Source organism: Rosa chinensis, chromosome 4, assembly GCF_002994745.2.
Source record: "Rosa chinensis cultivar Old Blush chromosome 4, RchiOBHm-V2, whole genome shotgun sequence".
NCBI lineage: Eukaryota > Viridiplantae > Streptophyta > Magnoliopsida > Rosales > Rosaceae > Rosa > Rosa chinensis.
Genome location: NC_037091.1, coordinates 3,574,803 through 3,591,387, shown reverse-complemented (window position 1 = coordinate 3,591,387; position 16,585 = coordinate 3,574,803).

The window sequence follows — 16,585 nt, the reverse complement described above, 5'->3', positions numbered from 1 at the left end:
AACGGTCCTCCAAGGTTGCACAGAAAAAAGGGTTTTCTTCTCTGTGCAGTTAGGCTGTTAATCATGAGTTGAATGGAGGATAAAGAAAATGTAAGGCTTAGGAGGTTAAACAACTGAACTTATCTTGCTGAGTTGAGTGGTGGCAAGGTGTGGTCTTTCTTTTCCAGGGACTATGGAGTATCTCAAAGTTTGGAAAAAGAAGAAACGCACCCTTCATTATTGACACACTTGCTCATCACCTCACCAACTTTGGATTTGTATTAGAGTTTTCCTAGTGCGAGTGTTTTACGGAAATGGTTAGTTAACCACTTACCACATGATGATTACATGAGACACACTACAAATATATTGGCAGCAGCTCATTTCTCTTGTGGTCCAAAACACTTCGATGGGATCTTCATATAGAAAATATGATATATGTGACAGATAATTCAAATTTGTTTATTCCACCAGAAATGAGACTCAGAAAAAGTATTGCAATTGGGTTAAGAACTCCTCCTAGTCTCTTGTTCAGAGTCACGGATGCAAAGTTTGAAAGCCTTTATGAATGAATGAATCCAACCAAACCTAACCTAACCTAACCTGCTTCTGTTGCTACTGCTTCTTCTGCATTCACTGTAAAACTGTGCTAGTGTGAAAGGAAAGTAAGTCCAGTCCAACATAAAAACACTGCCATTTGCTGAACCATTTCCATCACTTGTCACATCTTAATTGTCATTGGATTCCAATTAGCCATTGACAAAGTATATGACACCAGTCTGACTTTATTTATACCGCTGCAAACAGACAATGAATGAATGATAAGGTTTTATTCAACTTGGGTTAAATACTAGGCATAAGTTAAAATGAAGATGCTCCATGATAATAATTTAGTAGAATAATAATGCAAAGAGACAGTACAGAATCCAAGCCTAGTAAACTTCCATATGCTAAAATTTATTGAACCCATGAGGTTGTGTCAAAGTACATAAACCCACCACTAAATTCAATTTATAAAACCTTTTGACAAGCATGAATAATAAACTGGTGTGGAAATGAATAAAGAAGGTTTTTCTATATTTCAATGTATAAAGATTACACGTATATATAGAGAGAGGTGCAGCACACTTTCTCCAGACAAGCATGCAGCAGACAACATATTCCAGACAAGGTCATGTCAATCCCATACTCCTCCTAATGCTACTCACCTAGGGAGAGGTGCAGCTGCACACGTTCTCCTATCCCCACACTTTTCCTAAAGCTAGTTACATCAATAGTATATACATGTGAGTGCTCTCACATGACAACACTCAATACTCCCCCTCAAGCTGGATCCAGAAGATTGATGGATCCAAGCTTGGAAAGCAACCGGAGAAACTGGACAGAAGGAAGAGATTTTGTGAAGATATCTGCAAGTTGATCATGGCTTCGAGTGAAAACAGTATCAATCACCTTGTTTTGAACTTGAGATCTAACATAGTGGCAATCAACCTCGATATGCTTGGTGCGCTCATGGAAAACTGGATTGGCAGCAATGTGCATTGCTGCTTGATTGTCGCAAAACATAGGAATAGGTTGATCATGATGGATTCCTAAATCAGATAGGAGATATTTCAACCAAATCAACTCACAAGCAGTAGAGGCCATGGCCCTATATTCAGCCTCTGCACTCGATCGAGCAATTACAGTCTGTTTCTTGCTCTTCCACGACACTAAATTTCCACCAACAAAAGTGCAATAACCAGTGGTAGACTTTCGATCACAGGCATTTCCAGCCCAATCTGCATCAGAGAACCCCATTATCTTTGTATGTTGATTATTCTGCATTAGTATCCCTCTTCCAATGGAACCCTTGAGATATCTGAGAATCCTTTTGACAATCTGCAGATGTGCTTCAGTAGGTGCATGCATAAATTGGCTGACCAGACTTACTGCAAAAGTAATGTCTGGTCTTGTAATGGTGAGGTAGATCAACTTCCCAACAAGTCTTTGATACTCACCTATATTACTGAGTTTATCACCTTCCAGTTTTAGTTTCAATTTGCTGTCAAGGGGCGTGGCACGAGGCTTGCTGTCCATTATCTCAGCTTCTTCCAGAAGATCCATTAAATACTTTCTTTGGTTTAGAAATAGCCCCTTGTAAGATGTGGCCATTTCAATACCAAGGAAGTATTTCAACACTCCCAAATCCTTAATGGCAAATTTATGATGCAAGGATTTCTTAAGAGTGTTGATCTCATCTTCATTCTCTCTTGTAATAATAAGATCATCAACATAGACGAGCACCACTAATCTCCCAGAGCTACCACTTCGAACAAACATAGATGAGTCTGCACTGCTTCTTCTGAACCCGTTTGCCTCCAGAACAGAACTGAGCTTAGAGTACCATGCTCGAGGAGACTGTTTTAATCCATATAAGGATTTGTGAAGTCTACACACCAAACTGGGATCACATTCTTGAGGATGACCTGGAGGAAGTTGCATATAGACCTCTTCTTCAAGATCTCCATGAAGAAAAGCATTTTTTACATCCATCTGGTATAATGGCCAAGCATTATTAACTGCAACAGATAGGAGAACTCGAACTGTGTTCATTTTGGCAACTGGAGCAAAGGTTTCCTTATAGTCAACACCAAAGGTCTGAGTGAATCCTCTCGCTACCAACCGAGCTTTGTGTCTTTCGATTTCTCCATTTGACTTGAACTTTGTTTTGAAGATCCATTTGCTTCCTACCACTCTTTTTCCTTTAGGAAGTTTAACCACACTCCAAGTTTGATTTTCATCCAAAGCTCTCAGCTCTTCTTTCATAGCTGTAGTCCAGACACTTTGTTGTGAGGCTTCTTGATAGCTTTTAGGTTCTGATGCATTAGAGATTTCAGAGAGAAAAGCAGCATGAGCTTTTGAGATCTTGTTGTAAGATACAAAGTTCTCCAGGGGATACTTAGTGGTGTACACTTTATAGTCTTGCAGCTTGAGAGGAGGCCTCCTTGTTCGAGTAGGATACCTTATTGGAATGGGGATAGCTTGTCCTTGTTCTGGAGTAGCTTCTTCTAGGTCATCAAGGACATCATTTTGGTAGTTACCATTGTCTTGAGCAGGAGAAGAGTGAGTTTCTGGCTCAGATGATGTATCTGGTACATTTGGAGCAGTGAGATCTGTTCCTATTTGTTGCATGTCAACATCATCTCTTGGTAATTCCAATTGAGAGGTTCTACTATCCTGTGAGGTTGATCCAGAAATTGGCAGAGAAAGAAATCATGAAAGAACTCCCCCTGAGGAGAGGAATCAAGAGTACTAAAAAAGGAAGTGTTCTCAACAAATCGAACATCCCTTGATACAGACAGCTTCTTAGTGTTTGGATTAAAACACTTATATCCCTTTTGTGTAGTTGAATATCCCAAAAATATGCACTTTACAGCCTTGGGATCTAACTTATCCCTGTGAGCATATTGCACATGCATGAAACAGACACAACCAAAAACTTTGAGGTGTGTAATGTCAAGTTTTCTTCCTTTCAAAACTTCATAAGGTGATTTGAACTTAAGGACTCTACTTGGCAATCTGTTTATAAGGTATGCAGCAGTAAGGACTCCTTGAGACCAAAATGTCTTGGGAACATTCATTTGAAACATTATGGATCTTGTCTTTTCAAGGAGGTCCCTGTTTTTTCTCTCAGCAACACCATTTTGTTGTGGTGTTCCTACACAACTTGTCTAGTGTAAGATTCCATTTGTGCTTAGAAATTGTGACATGATTTTGGACATATATTCGGTACCATTATCTGATCTGAGAGTGTGTGTCAGGACCCACCCCGGAATTATCTCCTAACTCCTAGGTGGACCTGCGGGACCCACTTTTCGAGAAAATTCGACAGAACCTCCCCTAAAAATGGGCAACCCTAAACCTGCTGAAAACACTCCTCAAATACTCTAAATGCTATGCTTGAAGCCACCCTGCTTCCTAGCAACATTCCATAATTTTCCAAGTATAAACATCAAACTCCACAATCTTAACATCTTAAACAAATACAACCCAGCAACTCAATCGTTCAACAATCTCCCAAAATAAACCACTCTTATACACATAATTATACAAAAGTATAAATCCACTCTCAACAAGTATTCAGACCAATCTAAGGAATAGACTCGGAATATAATACAATAAGTAGGTTAATCAATAACCTACTGAGAATGGATGATAAAGGTGGTACTAGCCTCCGCTCCTATGCCGGTCCGCAACACTGTGATCTGGGCAATTTAAACCAAAGGGCCCAGGGGAAAGTACATAAAAACGTTAGAGTGAGTGGACAAAATAAATAAGTATAAATGAAGATAAATTTATACTTTCCCACAAGTTTACAATATAAAGTCTCGATGCATGCAACGTTTATAAAACGTATTTCTTTAAACTCAAAACTCGTGCGAACCATTCCAGCCCCGCTGGATAAAATAAATCGGACTAGCCCCGCTAGTCAAATCATAATAAAAGATGGGGAAGGACTTTCACCATACGAAAGAAGGGAGCCTTATTGGCTCGGGTCGGAGTGTCCCACACTCTTGAGCATCCCATGCTCTCCTCTACTCACCTACGAACACATAGTAAGTAGGGAGGAGTAATAATAGGCTAGCCAGTAATATAATATATAAATAACGACCCTAGGTATGGCGGTTTAAAAACCGTTAAATCCTTAAAGCTTCCCCAAGTCCCACGTATAAAGAACATACGGGTACGATTCCCAACCGTACTCTGATTTTCGTAAAAAGCCGTATAAATTAACAGCGTGTCCCACACGCTAAAGAAATAAATAAATCATCAATGAGGCATTCCCAATGCCAAAATCATAATCAATAAATAATCATAGTGATTTATTTCAATCAAACTCCATTTAAAAATAAAGTCTCAAATATAATTTCGAATCCGAGCATAACAACTTTATAACCAAATTCTCAACCGATATAAATCATAAATACTTCATGAGGAACAATATTTAAAAGTAATTCCATAAGATAATTCACAATTATCTTTATATGCTCGGTAAAAATACGTTAATAAAATAAATCAAGCTTTAATAAATAAATGCATGCATCACTTGTTTGAAAACAAAAGTCCACTCACAAAGTACGGCTAAGCTTGCCGTCGATTCAAACCCTCCTCGAGAAAATCCTCCTCACGTCCTGTACAATATAACGTTCGTAATTTTAATTTCGGGTTGGAAAACCAAATTGGATTAATTAAAATCAACCCTAATATCACTTTCATTGCCCAATTTCTCCCAATCTTCTTCAATAATATTATCTCCTTAATATATAGGCTCAAAGGCCAAACCGAGGAAATCCGATGGATGGATTCCTCATAATTCGTTTAATAATTTCACCAATTTTCTTGATCAACCATCAAAATTTATATTCAAATCACTTCCAAATCGATTTCCAAGCTTCGATTAATTAACTATGCGTAAAATTGACCCAAAACATGCTCAACAGTCAAAATTCCCGGCCAAAACCCTGTCTCACGCGCCACCTACAGTGGCGGTGCGTGGGTTTCACGCGCCGGTGGCCAACCTCCACCTCCGGCCACCAAATTTCAGGTACAACACCTACTCAACACACTGATTCCACTTCATAACTACAACATTTACAAATAACATCTAGAAACAGTCGAAATCTATCCAAGAACACAAACCCAGAAAAATCAAGAACCCTAATTCAATCCGGCCTCTACACTTCAAATTATGAAACAAGGCCATAGGGGAAATAATCAGTATTGAAAACCAAACCTTCGACAGAAAGATGGGGACCGGAGGTGGCCGGAATCGCTGGAAATCGTCAAAAGTCCAAAACTGCAGCCGGAGGAGGTTTTGCTTCGATCCGTGGTTTTCCGGCTAAATCGTGGAAAACTAAGGCTGCTGGGGTGCTCGGAGGGAGGAGGCGCTCCTTTGGTGACCGGTGGCACGCCCTGAGGTGGCCGGAATCGCCGGCAATCGGAGGAGGAAGGAAATGGGTCGAACCGGAGGAAGAGAGATCGGGCATAAGTCTTGCATACGAAGTCCGATTTTTACGAACCACATATGCACGCGCTCGGTTTAATGTCCCCTACAACTTTCGTGAAGAACATTTTCTCAAATTTTGACCCGAACAAAAAGTCAACTTTTAGGGCCACTAAAACATCCAAAAAGGTTCAAACTTGAAAATATTTAACAATTACCGTCCAACACGAAAGTAAATCGTAAATTCTAGGTTCGGGACGTAACAATCTTCCCCCCTTAAAAGAATTTCGACCTCGAAATTACATACCTGCTAGCCAAAAAGGTGAGGATACTGCTTGCTCATTTGCTCCTCTGGTTCCCAAGTAGCTTCCTCCACCATGTGATTACTCCAAAGCACCTTGACCAAGGATATTGTTTTGTTTCTGAGTATCTGCTCCCTCCTATCAAGTATTTGAACCGGTTGTTCTTCATATGTCAAATTTTCTCTCAACCGGACAGGTTGCTCTTGGAGAACATGAGAGGAATCAGCAATGTACTTGTGAAGCATAGAGACATGAAAGACATCATGTACTCTAGATAGTCTCGGAGGTAGTGCCAAACGATAAGCAACTGCACCAATCCGCTCCGTGATCTCATATGGTCCGATATATCGAGGGCTAAGTTTCCCTCGTTTCCCAAATCTTATAATACCCTTCCAAGGAGACAGCTTCAAGAACACCCAGTCACCCACTTGAAACTCCAAATCTTTTCTTCTATTATCAGCATAACTCTTCTGTCTACTCTGAGCCGTTTTAAGTTTCTCCTTGATTAGGTTGACCTTTTCAGTCGTAACTCGTACCAATTCCGGACCAATGAGTTTCCTCTCTCTTGCCTCATTCCAACATAAAGGGGTACGACACTGTTTGCCATAAAGGGCTTCATAAGGAGCCATGCCAATGCTGGAGTGATAACTGTTATTATAAGCAAACTCTATCAATGCGACATGATTATCCCAATTCCCTTTGAATTGTAAAACACATGCTCTCAACATGTCTTCCAGTGTCTGAATGGTCCTTTCCGTCTGTCCATCTGTTTGCGGATGAAATGCAGTACTAAACTGAGACTGAGTGCCCAAAGCCTCCATCAGCTCACTCCAAAACTTTGAAGTGAAGCGAGGATCACGATCAGAAGTAATAGAAACGGGTGTGCCATGAAGTCTCACTATCTCATTCAAGTATAGCTCTGCATATTTATCCATTTTATAAGTCTTGCTGACAGGTAGGAAATGTGCGGACTTAGTAAGTCGGTCCACAATTACCCAAATGCTATCATGACCATTCCGACTACGTGGTAGTCCTGATACAAAGTCCATAGTAATGTGTTCCCACTTCCACTCTGGTATAGGTAAGGGTTGTAATAAACCTGAGGGCTTTTGTCTTTCTGCCTTCACTTGTTGACACACTAGACATCTTCGTACATAATCTGCAATTTCCCTCTTCATATTAGACCACCAGTAGTATTCCTTGAGAGTTCGGTACATTTTAGTTCCACCAGGATGCATGGCATAAGAAGAACTATGAGCCTCCTCTAGTATCTCCTGTTTAAGATCATCCTGTTTGGGTACACAAATTCTATTCCCAAACATCAAAGCTCCATCCCCTCTAACAATGAAGTCTTCTCTAGCTCCATTCTCTACTGCCTCTCTTACTTCTTGTAGAGCTTCATCATGTAGCTGTGCCTCTCGTACTTTGTCAATAAGGATTGGCCTCACATGGAAGCTGGCTATTAAGGCTGCAAATTCATCAGTCCCTTCCAAACTAACTCCTGTAGCTCGCAATTCATAAAGGAGTGGAACCCGAACTGTTCTCATATGCGACAAGGAAGGGGAGGGCAACAGGGAAGGATATGTCTTCCTACTAAGAGCGTCAGCTACTACATTAGCCCTTCCTGGATGATACTCAATCGTGCAATCATAATCCTTAATCAACTCCAACCATCTTCTTTGCCTCAAATTAATCTCTTTTTGTGTGAGCAAATATTGAAGACTCTTATGATCAGTAAAGATTTGACACCGAGCTCCATATAAATAATGCCTCCAAAGTTTAAGTGCAAGTACTACCGCAGCTAATTCAAGGTCATGTGTCGGATAATTCAACTCATGCGGCTTCAATTGTCTAGAGGCGTAGGCAATCACATTTCCATGTTGCATCAGAACACAACCCAAGCCTTGCCTCGAGGCGTCACTGTATACCACATACTCCCCACTATCATCAGGTAAAGTTAGGACCGGAGCACTAATTAAACGCCCCTTGAGTTCTTGAAAACTTGCTCACACTCTTCTGACCAAACAAACTTCACACCCTTTCTAGTCAACTTAGTAAGAGGAGTTGCAATCTTTGAGAAATCTTGCACAAATCCCCGGTAATAACCTGCCAATCCCAAGAAACTACGTATCTCTGTCACTGTGGTAGGTCTTTCCCAATTTAGCACCGCTACTACCTTCTGAGGGTCCACACTGATACCTTCTGCAGATACAACATGACCCAAGAATCCAATACTATTCAGCCAAAATTCACATTTATTGAACTTTGCAAATAACTGGGCCTCCCTCAAAGTCCGCAATACAATCCTTAGATGCTTGGCATGTTGACTATTGTCCTTGGAATACACCAAGATATCATCAATGAACACAATCACAAAACGATCAAGGTAAGGACGGAACACTCTATTCATGAGGTCCATGAAAGCTGCAGGGGCATTAGTCAATCCAAATGGCATCACTCTGAATTCATAGTGCCCATAACGTGATCGAAATGCAGTCTTGGGTACATCAGACTCCCTTATCCTCAACTGATGATAACCCGATCTCAAATCGATTTTGGAAAAGACCTTGGCTCCCCTCAACTGATCAAAGAGGTCGTCAATACGAGGCAGAGGGTATTTATTCTTCACAGTAACCCTATTCAACTTTCGATAATCAATGCACAACCGTAAAGAACCATCCTTCTTCTTAACAAACAAAACCGGGGCACCCCAAGGAGACACACTAGATTGGATGAACCCCTTATCCACTAGTTCTTGCAACTGAATCTTCAACTCTCTTAATTCAGCTGGGGCCATTCTGTAAGGTGCCAAAGATATGGGTGTGGTGCCAAGGAGTAAATCAATAGTGAAATTTATCTCCCTAGCAGGAGGTAAACCAGGTAATTCGTCAGGAAATACATCTGGAAATTTCCTAACCACTGGTATCTCTCTAATACTCAACTCTTCCCTGTTAGTGTCCACCACCTGTGCCAAATAAGCCTGACTTCCCTTATTCAACAGCCTCTCCGCAGTCAAAGCGGAAATCATACAGGAAGCTAGAACATTACGTTCTCCCTGAAAAGTAATCATTGGCTTTCCTGGACTTCGAAAGACCACAATCTTACGAAAACAATCAATATTGGCCCGATGAGTCGCCAAGAACTCCATCCCCAAGATTACATCAAATTCAACAAGATCTAATGGAATTAAATCAACCTCCAAACTAACACCCTCAATCAAAACATCACAACCTCTAAAAACTCATTCTATCTTAAGTGATGCTCCAGCAGGTAATAACACATTCCATTCACCCATAAGGAGCGATGATGGTACATTCGCGAAACATGCAAATCTACTCGACATAAAAGAATGCGAAGCACCAGGATCAATTAAAGTATAAGCAGGCTGACCAAAAACAGACAACGTACCAATGATAACATCTGGTGAGTCGTGGCCCTCCTGCTGTGTCATGGCATGCAATCGAGCCTGAGTGGTAGGACGTCCTCTCTGACTCCTACCCCGCTGCGGGCTGCCACGAGCTGCTGAACTATGATGGGTACCGCTAGTAGAAGCCACGGTACCACTAGTAGACGTTCCGGCATAAGACTGACCCGCGGTCTGATAAGGAGTAAATGCAGCTCTCTGAGTCAATAGAGGGCAATCCCTCCTAAAGTGGCCCTGCTGTCCACACTCAAAGCATCAACAAACCTATAAATCCGCTTCCTCTCAGTGCTAACCATATCAGGCACAAACTGGGCTAGCTGGGTGAACCGCTGTTCAAACTCTGTCACGGTCATTTCCCCTTTCTGTAGATGCAAGAACTCATATTTCATCCTATCCCGGATAGCTGTGCCATAATATCTCTCACTAAAGTGCTCTTTGAACTGTTCCCAAGTGATTGGGCCATCAATCTCTAAATCCCTGCTCATATAAGACCACCAATCAAAAGCCACACCATCCAGAAAATCCACCGCTAAGCCCACTTTTCGATCCTCAGGGCAATGGATTTGAGTGAAGACTCTTTCCATTTTATTCAACCAATTCTGGGCATCCATAGCCTCAGGAGCATGAGAGAAGCTATAAGCTCCATGCCTCTTCGCTCGCTCCATGGTAAAGTCAGTTCTGGAGCCTGGAAGCGCTGCAGTCAACTGCTGCACAATACATCCCAACGCTTCCGCTATTCCTCCAGGAGTATGCTCATCTCCTGGAATGGGAGGGGTTTCCTCACGAGTCCGGCATCTAGGAGGCATAGCACCTAAGATTAAGAAAGAATTATATGACTCACAATGAAGATACTAGGACAACTACCTTATACACTTGAAGAACACACTAGCATCGAAGAGCATACGATGGGGATCCGCCGCGGTCGGGCCATCACTCGGAAGATACTAGATGTCCTCAATTGTATAAAGTAGTATAAATGACAGGAAACGGGAAACCTAATGCTCTGATACCAACTGTCAGGACCCACCCCGGAATTATTTCCTAACTCCTAGGTGGACCTGTGGGACCCACTTTTCGAGAAAATTCGACAGAACCTCCCCTAAAAATGGGCAACCCTAAACCTGCTGAAAACACTCCTCAAATACTCTAAATGCTATGCTTGAAGCCACCCTGCTTCCTAGCAACATTCCATAATTTTCCAAGTATAAACATCAAACTCCACAATCTTAACATCTTAAACAAATACAACCCAGCAACTCAATCGTTCAACAATCTCCCAAAATAAACCACTCTTATACACATAATTATACAAAAGTATAAATCCACTCTCAACAAGTATTCAGACCAATCTAAGGAATAGACTCGGAATATAATACAATAAGTAGGTTAATCAATAACCTACTGAGAATGGATGATAAAGGTGGTACTAGCCTCCGCTCCTATGCCGGTCCGCAACACTGTGATCTGGGCAATTTAAACCAAAGGGCCCAGGGGGAAAGTACATAAAAACGTTAGAGTGAGTGGACAAAATAAATAAGTATAAATGAAGATAAATTTATACTTTCCCACAAGTTTACAATATAAAGTCTCGATGCATGCAACGTTTATAAAACGTATTTCTTTAAACTCAAAACTCGTGCGAACCATTCCAGCCCCGCTGGATAAAATAAATCGGACTAGCCCCGCTAGTCAAATCATAATAAAAGATGGGGAAGGACTTTCACCATACGAAAGAAGGGAGCCTTATTGGCTCGGGTCGGAGTGTCCCACACTCTTGAGCATCCCATGCTCTCCTCTACTCACCTACGAACACATAGTAAGTAGGGAGGAGTAATAATAGGCTAGCCAGTAATATAATATATAAATAACGACCCTAGGTATGGCGGTTTAAAAACCGTTAAATCCTTAAAGCTTCCCCAAGTCCCACGTATAAAGAACATACGGGTACGATTCCCAACCGTACTCTGATTTTCGTAAAAAGCCGTATAAATTAACAGCGTGTCCCACACGCTAAAGAAATAAATAAATCATCAATGAGGCATTCCCAATGCCAAAATCATAATCAATAAATAATCATAGTGATTTATTTCAATCAAACTCCATTTAAAAATAAAGTCTCAAATATAATTTCGAATCCGAGCATAACAACTTTATAACCAAATTCTCAACCGATATAAATCATAAATACTTCATGAGGAACAATATTTAAAAGTAATTCCATAAGATAATTCACAATTATCTTTATATGCTCGGTAAAAATACGTTAATAAAATAAATCAAGCTTTAATAAATAAATGCATGCATCACTTGTTTGAAAACAAAAGTCCACTCACAAAGTACGGCTAAGCTTGCCGTCGATTCAAACCCTCCTCGAGAAAATCCTCCTCACGTCCTGTACAATATAACGTTCGTAATTTTAATTTCGGGTTGGAAAACCAAATTGGATTAATTAAAATCAACCCTAATATCACTTTCATTGCCCAATTTCTCCCAATCTTCTTCAATAATATTATCTCCTTAATATATAGGCTCAAAGGCCAAACCGAGGAAATCCGATGGATGGATTCCTCATAATTCGTTTAATAATTTCACCAATTTTCTTGATCAACCATCAAAATTTATATTCAAATCACTTCCAAATCGATTTCCAAGCTTCGATTAATTAACTATGCGTAAAATTGACCCAAAACATGCTCAACAGTCAAAATTCCCGGCCAAAACCCTGTCTCACGCGCCACCTACAGTGGCGGTGCGTGGGTTTCACGCGCCGGTGGCCAACCTCCACCTCCGGCCACCAAATTTCAGGTACAACACCTACTCAACACACTGATTCCACTTCATAACTACAACATTTACAAATAACATCTAGAAACAGTCGAAATCTATCCAAGAACACAAACCCAGAAAAATCAAGAACCCTAATTCAATCCGGCCTCTACACTTCAAATTATGAAACAAGGCCATAGGGGAAATAATCAGTATTGAAAACCAAACCTTCGACAGAAAGATGGGGACCGGAGGTGGCCGGAATCGCCGGAAATCGTCAAAAGTCCAAAACTGCAGCCGGAGGAGGTTTTGCTTCGATCCGTGGTTTTCCGGCTAAATCGTGGAAAACCAAGGCTGCTGGGGTGCTCGGAGGGAGGAGGCGCTCCTCTGGTGACCGGTGGCACGCCCTGAGGTGGCCGGAATCGCCGGCAATCGGAGGAGGAAGGAAATGGGTCGAACCGGAGGAAGAGAGATCGGGGGAGAGGAGAGAGAAAGGCCTGGGGTGGTTTCCGGAAATGGAAACCTACCCGGGTAACTTTCCATTTTTATCAAAAGTTACCATGAACAGTAACTTTACAATTTCGGCCATAACTCTTGCATACGAAGTCCGATTTTTACGAACCACATATGCACGCGCTCGGTTTAACGTCCCCTACAACTTTCGTGAAGAACATTTTCTCAAATTTTGACCCGAACAAAAAGTCAACTTTTAGGGCCACTAAAACATCCAAAAAGGTTCAAACTTGAAAATATTTAACAATTACCGTCCAACACGAAAGTAAATCGTAAATTCTAGGTTCGGGACGTAACAGTGTGGATTTTAGTTGAGAACATAGTTGTGACAAGATTATAGAAATCTTTGAAGACAGACACAAAATCACTCTTAAGCTTCAGAAGATATAACCAAGTGACACGAGAAAAATCATCAACAAAGGTAACAAAGTACTTATAACCATCAAAGGAATCTAGAGGAGCTGGCCCCCAGATATCAGAGTGTACAATTTCAAAAGGTTTCCTAGCTCGAGATACAGATGAACCAAAAGGAAGTCTAGTAGACTTAGCTAGATGGCATATTTCACATTGAAAAGATTCTTTACATAGATTTGGAAATACAGAAGACAAAACATGTTCTAAGGGATGAGCCAAACGCTGGTGCCATAGCTGATGTTCTTGAGCTAGACTAAGATTAACTTGGGAGACTTTGGGAACTCTAAAATCCTTTGAGAGGTAGTATAGTCCATTAAGGTAAAAAACCTTCACCAATCTGCTCCTTGGTGGCTAGATCCTGGAAAATAACCTTGTCAGGATAAAAAATGGCAGTGCATCCTAGAGAATTGGTAATCCTTCCAACTGACATTAGTTTAAAAGGAAAGGATGGTACATATAAGGCTATGGATTTTATGGTTTCTGAAAGAATGTTTATTTCCCCTTTTCCTAAAACTGGCACACCTCTACCATTAGCAACAGAGACATGAGAAGGAGTTGACAATTTTTCAAAGTTTTGAAGCTTAGAGTTTTGGTTTGTCATGTGATCAGTGGCACCCGAATCTATTATCCAAAAATCATTCATACTACTTGCATGTAAAGCTGTAGAGAAAGCTTTTAAGATACCTGACACATCATGTTGAGTTATTCCATCTGCCTCTGCTAGAAAACCAGCGAATTTTCCAAGTAAAGCTGTTGAGTCTTCAGTAACAGCCTCTTTTTCATTTCCTTGCTTCAATTTGATGTAGGCTGCAAATTCATTTATCAGTGCAGCTGGATTTGCAGTGAAGTTTAGTAATCCCTCAGTAGCAGAAGCCACATGATTTGCCTTGTGACCATGATTTTTTGGAAAGAACCTGGTATCTCTGGCTTGCTTATCAAACTTGGGTTTGAGTTCTGGATGTAGTATCCAGCACCTGTCTCTGAGATGTCCAGGATGATCACAGTAAGTACAGTGAAGATCAGGGCGTTTACCTCTGTAAGGTTTCTTCTCAGCTGGCTTATGATCACTTGCAAAAGCTCTAGCTTCAGAAACAGATGTCTTTAAGTCTTCATTCATGACTTTTCTCCGAGTCTCTTCACGTTGAATGGTAGAGCAGATGCTGGTCAAAGTTGGTAGTTCAGGAGTCATGAGTATGTGGCTGCGAAGATCTTCATACTCAGGTCCTAAACTGGCTAGGAGCTGGAACACTTTATCTTCTTCGGCCCTTTTTTGTAGAATAGCTGCATCTGTGGTGTGAGGCCTATAGATATTTACCTCATTCCACATGTTTTTCATGCTTCCAAGATGATGAACAAAAGAGGTTGCTCCTTGCTTGAGATTGGTGATGTCTCTTTGAAGTTGAAAAACTCTGGCACAATTATTTTGGTTGCCATACATTTCTTTCACAGATTTCCATATATGCTGAGAAGACTCAGAATAGTTAAAGATCACAGCAACAGATGGCTCCATAGAATTTAGGAGCCATGACATGACTAGCTGATCTTTGCTGAGCCATGCTTCATAATCAGCGGATAGAGGTGGTGGGATTTGAATGTCACCATTGATGTAGCCAAGCTTGGATCTTCCACCAAGAGCAAGAGTGATCGCTCTTGACCAAGATATATAGTTGAACTCATTGAGTAAAACTGAACACAAACGTTGATTTGGGTTTGAATCACTCTCATAACTTTTTGGTGTAGAGGAAGAAGAAATGGAGCTATCTCCTCTGGACATTTTTTAGACACAATACAGAAGAAAGAGTCAGACAGGAAATTGGTCCTGCTCTGATACCATGTGGAAATGAATAAAGAAGGTTTTTCTATATTTCAATGTATAAAGATTACACATATATATAGAGAGAGGTGCAGCACACTTTCTCCAGACAAGCATGCAGCAGACAACATATTCCAGACAAGGTCATGTCAATCCCATACTCCTCCTAATGCTACTCACCTAGGGAGAGGTGCAGCTGCACACGTTCTCCTATCCCCACACTTTTCCTAAAGCTAGTTACATCAATAGTATATACATGTGAGTGCTCTCACATGACAACACTCAATAACTGGGAACTAATAAAGGTATGAACTATATACATACCCTCCAACCATATTATACATATACTAAACGTGAGTTAGGGGTTACTATTTTCAATTGTTCATACGCGTTGGGAAATGACGCGACTGTTCCTGGCTTTGAGTTGGAATCACAAAATTGCTGCAGGTGTTTTTGGGGAGTCAGAAAAGTGCTGTGGGGGGTTTTTGGGGAGAGGGCGTATGAAAACTGAGTTCAAGTGGTGAGTTGAGGTTACTATTTCGATTCTTCGTCAGGGGTGGGAAAGGACCTTTTTGTCCTGCTTTTTCTTCCACAATGTCAGGTTGTTCTTGGTGTTTGGCAAGATGTTGGCTAGGCATATGTGTCTTTGCGGAGTTGAAGATGTCGTGGGGTTTAGAAACACAAAATATAGATAAACAACAAAGCTGATCTATACTCTTCGGGAAGCCTCCATCCAAATCAAGGTTCACTATTAACTGACCTCAGAGTCGGTGATCAAGATCAAGAACAAGAACAGTGACAACTCGGTGACACTTCAGTTCTTTCAAATTGATATTAGTCATCTATTCGTCATATACCCAAACTGATTTCATTGAAATTCTTCTTCTATGATTTACAGTCTCCATCAAAGTCCAAGCAATCAAATAGAAAAAGGAGGACGGGCCACTTTCAGTTTTTTTTTTTCTGCAAAAGGTAGACAACAATATTTTGATTCCTGATTAGCTTGGCATAGAAAACAAACTCAGGAGAAAGAGATCATTCAACAAAAGAAGTTCAGATTTATAGTAATTTAATTATCACTTTTGACTCCGATTTATAGTGATTTAATCAAGGTAATAATCTGAACTTCATTTGTTAAATGATCTCTTTCTCCTGTGTAAAGTAATTATTAAATTCCTATAAATCTGAACTTCATTTGTTGAATGATCTCTTTCTCCTGAGTTTGTTTTCTATGCCTGTCTCAATTGTTCTATTTCTGCTTTATTCAGTTTGGCATGCATGTAGTTTTTGATATGCAGAATAACTACAACTGCATATATGTACCTCAATGATATAAGGGTAGGAAGGGAAAATGAAGGCACAGAAGTGACTGAGAAAATTATTCACTT